This window comes from Rhinolophus sinicus, linkage group LG03 (assembly GCF_036562045.2).
Source record: "Rhinolophus sinicus isolate RSC01 linkage group LG03, ASM3656204v1, whole genome shotgun sequence".
Lineage (NCBI taxonomy): Eukaryota > Metazoa > Chordata > Mammalia > Chiroptera > Rhinolophidae > Rhinolophus > Rhinolophus sinicus.
Window position 1 is genome coordinate 130241608 of NC_133753.1, and position 5185 is coordinate 130246792.

General features: G+C 36.8%; 1 pseudogene; it reads right to left on the reverse strand.

Moving 5' to 3' along the window:
* Positions 1 to 1465: 1465 nt before the first annotated feature.
* Positions 1466 to 2587, reverse strand: LOC109445520 (actin, gamma-enteric smooth muscle; annotated as a pseudogene).
* Between the last annotated feature and the right edge of the window lie 2598 nt (positions 2588 to 5185).

A 5185-nucleotide genomic window follows, 5' to 3' on the forward strand; every position in this document is an offset into this window, starting at 1 on the left:
TATCCATTCATGTAATTAACCTCATGTATCAAAATTAATTCAAAAAGGATCAAGGACGTAAGCATAAGACCTGAAACAATAAACTGCATAGAAGAAAACATAGGTACTAAACTTATGGACCTTGGGTTCAAAGAGCATTTTATGAATTTGACTCCAAAGGCAAGGGAAGTAAAAGCTAAAATAAATGAATGGGACTATATCAAACTAAAAAGCTTCTGCACAGCAAAATAAACCATCGTCAAAATAAAACCAACTGAATGGGAGAAGATTTTTGGAAATAGTGCCTCTGATAAGGGGCTAATATCCGAAATATACAAGGAACTCATGCAACTCAACAACGAAAAAACAAACACCCCAATTGAAAAATGGGCAGAGGACCTGAAGAGACAATTCTCCAAAGAGGACGTACAAATGGCTAATAGACATATGATAAAATGCTCAACATTACTAATCATCAGAGAAATGCAAATAAAAACCACACTGAGATATCACCTCACCCCAGTCAGAATGGCTATCATCAACAAGACAAATAGTCACAAGTGTTGGAGAGGCTGTGGAGAAAAAGGAACCCTCATACACTGTTGGTGGAAATGCAGACTGGTACAACCGCTATGGAAGGCAGTGTGGTGGTTCCTCAAAAAATTATGAATAGAATTACCATATGATTCAGCAATCCCTCTCCTGGGTATCTACACAAAAAAATCTGAAAACATTAATCCATAAAGACATGTGTGCTCCGATGTTCATTGCAGCTTTATTTACGGTGGATAAGACATGGAAACAACCAAAATGTCCTTTGATAGACGAATGAATAAAGAAGTTGTGGTATACATACACAATAGAATATGATTCGGCTGTAAGAAAAGATGAAATAGGACCTTTTTGTGACAACATGGATGGATCTTGAGATTATAATGCTAAACTAGATAAGTCAGACAGAAAAAGTAGAGAACCATATGATTTCACTGATAAGTGGTATATAAACCAAAAACAACAAAAGAACAACACAAACAACTGAAAGAACAAAAATTCATAGACATAGACAATAGTTTAGGGGTTACCAGAGAGTAAAGGGGGAGGGCAGAGCGGGGCTCTAGAAGAGGGTCTAATATATGGTGATGGAAAGAGAACTGACTCTGGGTGGTGAACACACAATGTGAGATAAAGATGATGTATTACAGAATTTACACCTGAAATCTATGTAACTTTACTAACAATTGTCACCCCAATAAACTTTAATTTAAAAAAAATTATCTGAATAGACTGATTGAAAGATGAAAATGATATAGTGTTAAGTTTTGTTTTGCTTTAATTATAAAAGTTAAATATTTTTACATATTTATTGGATAATGATTTCCTTTATTATTAGACCATTGTTTTTCCTCCTAGCCTGTTTTGTTTTTTAAGGTTTCATGATTGGTAATAGAACAGTCTCAAGGAGATCCCCAGAGAATCTGCTCTGACGTTAGAAGCAATTCCTTTGTACAATGGAGGCCCCTGATCTAGCACACTCTGATTTGCTGATCCACATCTGCTGGAAGGTGGGAAGAGAGGCCAGGAAGGAGCCTGTGATCCAGACCAAGTATTTGTGCTCTGGGGGAGCAATAACCTTGATCTTCATGGTACTGGGGGCCGGGGCTGTTATCTCCTTCTGCACCCCGTCTGCAATGCCGGGGTACATGGTGCTACCCCCAGAGAGGGCAATGTTGGTGTATAAGTCCTTGCAGACGTCAATGTTATACTTCATGATGGAATTGTAGGTTGTTCCATGAATTCCAGTGGACTCCATGCCAATGAAGGAAGGCCAGAAGAGGGTCTCGGGGTAGCGGAACATCTCGATGACCTGCTCATCTGGCAGCTCATAGCTCTTCTCCAGGGAAGAAGAGGAGGCTGCTGTGGTCACCTCATTCTCAAAATATTGGGCCATATAGCACAGCTTCTCCTTGATGTCTCTCATGAATTTTTGCCCGGCTGTGGTCACAAAGGAACAGGCTCTCTTTGTGAGGATCTTTATGAGGTAGTCCTTGAGGTTGCAGCCAGCCAGGTCAATGTGCATAATGGCGGGGACTGGTGCATAGCCCTCATAGATGGGGACACCGTGGGTGACAGTATCCCCTGAATCCAGGACAATACCTGTTGTGCAGCCAGAAACACAGAGGGAGAGCACAGCTTGAATGGCAATGTACATGGCAGGGACATTGAAAGTTCCAAACGTGATCTGGATCATTTTATCCCTGTTGGTCCTGGGATTTAGGGGTGTGGGGGGGTCTCTGTGAGCAGTTTGGTGTGCTCCTCAGGTGCTACCACCAGCTCATGGTAAAAGGAGTGGTGCCAGATCTTCTCCATGACATCCCAGTAGGTGATGATTTGTGTTCAATGGGATATCTGAGAGCCAGGATCCCTCGCTTGCTCCGAGCTTCATCCCCATGTAACTGCTTTCTTTCCCACCCCTACTATTACAGCCTGTGGCAAGTGTGGCCCACAATAGAAGGGAAAACAGTCCAGGGGTGTCATCTCCTACGAAGCCAGCTTTGCACAGGCCAGAGCCACTGTCATACACAAGCCCCTTGGTCTCTTCTTCCCACATGGTGAGTGTGGCTGAGTGAAATGAGGGCTGGAGCACCAAACGTATAAGAGGTCCCTCTCCTGCTGACTGAGGGCTGGCATGTCTTTGGCTTAAATACCAGAGTAATCTAGATGGTATTTTCTTTATCTTTTTCTTTTTTTATTAAATTTATTGGGGTGACAATTGTTAGTAAAATTACATAGATTTCAGGTGTACAATTCTGTATTACATCATCTATAAATCACATTGTGTGTTCAGATGGTATTTTTTTTTAATTTGATAAAAAATCTCTTACTATATTAGGGATACTGACTTTTGGTCTATTATATTATATATGTTCCAATGTTTCCTGTCTTTTTATCTATAGTTTTTGTAAAGAAGAATTTTAAATTTTAACTTGTCAGATTAGAGTGCTTGAGCAAAAATCATGGCTATGAAGATAAAAATCAAAGAACCAACCTGAACAACTCGGGGGGGTGGGGGGGGAAGGAAGATCCTGTCATGTTTAGAAAAGACAAAGAGGAAAATAACTGAAATAACTCCAAGTTAGCTTAGGACATTGAGTAGCGCCACAGACAGTAGAGAGTGATTGAATAGAAAAACAGATGAGGTAGTTGATAGTGACTATTATGAATAAATATGACATTTCCTTTATTAATGTGGAGACATAATAAGATAATTGAATTACTCTTGCAAAAGGAAAAAATGTCTTTCCTATTCTTTTTCCTTCTCCCCCACCTCCTTCCTCCTTTTCCTCCTCTTTCTCCTCATTTCCCTCATTCTCTCATCTCTCCCTCCTCCCTCCTCTCCTCTTGCTCGTATTTTTTTTTTTTTATTCCTCTCCTTCTTGCCCCTAAAGGTCCTTGTATGGTATATTGTCTATTGCTAGAACTCTAAGAATAGATACTGTATGAGTTTATGGACATATTTGCTTTATGGTCTTTCATTGACATATCATAGATCTGAACTTTATCTCTAATTTCTGAAATTCATGAAAGGGAGAATTGAAAAATCCTGAGTTTTCTTATGTAGGTAGATCTAGATAGACCCCTGGCAATTTTACTCTTAATTAATTGATCCTATTAAAGACTTGGCTGTTTTTACACTAATACTTTCACTTCCAATATATTCCAATACTCATTCTTATTTTCTAATTGTCCCTAATGTAAATTTTGGCACGAACCATTCTAACAGAACCTTTACTATATATGTAACTTCCTTCTTCTAAAGCCTTCCCTATAAAGAAAAAACACCAATTAAAGACAATATATCTAATTTGATTCTCTATGACACAATTTTAGATGTTGCTCACAGAAGGTGAAAGCTTTGGTATAGTTCCAAAGTAAATGTATTAAATCTCTCCTAGAAAATTTACATTCCCCTGCTTTGCACATTTCGATTTATGTCATTTAAACTTGCTCTATATATTTCATTAGAGATGCTAATTGGTCCCAGCACATTATTTATAGAAAACACCTTTAGCCTACAAAGTTCCATTGTAATTACTTCAGATGTTACTCGCATTGTTCAGAGCACTTTAACTGGTACAAACTAAAATAGAAATCTAATTTACTTTTCCCTAAATCTTTTTTTAGGCTCACTTAATTCTTACTTACTCCAAGAGTACTTTAATCTTCCAGGGCAGAGATAACTTCCTAGATATTATGTATAAGGAGTATTGTTTTTCTGTTTTAGTAAATGTTGGATTGATAGCATTCCTATCACTAACATTTTAAAAATTTCGAGAGTATAATTGATTTTACTGTCAAAAATTTTTTCATGGCTATTGACATAAATATCTCAGGGTCAAAAGAATGTTATACTCTTTCAAAAATCAGAAGGATTTGGTTCTAATAATAAAGGCAGTTAGATGTAAGTTGTCTGATTTACTAGAAGGAGCAAGCAGTATTTATTTTAAGAATCCACAGGCAATTAAATTAAGATTACATACAGCTCTACCACTTAATGGTAGTATGACTTAGACAAATTAATTTCATGAGCTAAACTTAAGTTTCATTTTTTATAAAACAGTAGTAGTATCCTACATTTCTTAATGGGATGTGTTGAATGCTAAAAGAAGTCAGCATAATGTCTGGTATACGGTAAATTTACAATATGAAATAGCTATCCTTATTGTTTTCATTCTATATCATTTCACCAATAACAGAAATGAAGAAAAAAAAAAAAACCATATTGACTACGCCTATCTTTAGTCCTTTAAACAGAAATCCATTAATTATTATATAATCCAAGCTACTAATCATATCTTCAACATCTGTTTAACATGACTACAAAAGTCATGTAAAACTAGATTATGTTCTAGCATCCTTTTTTTCAAGTTCTGTTTTACCAACATAACTCATAGTTAGTTTATTTATTTGCATTTAATAGAAAATAAGAACATAAATGTTCCTCTTTATACTCATGTGATTTTATTATCTTGACCTAAGGTAGAGTTGAGCAACAGATAAAACTTGCTGGTTGTAAAAAAAGTTTTGTGATGCTCTTTAACATTTAAAACTAAAAATATCAACTCGTATCATACTCATACAGGTAAATTCACTCAAACACAGTAGTCGAGAGGACATTTTAAGCTTCTTTCATTTTGGTGGGGACTTT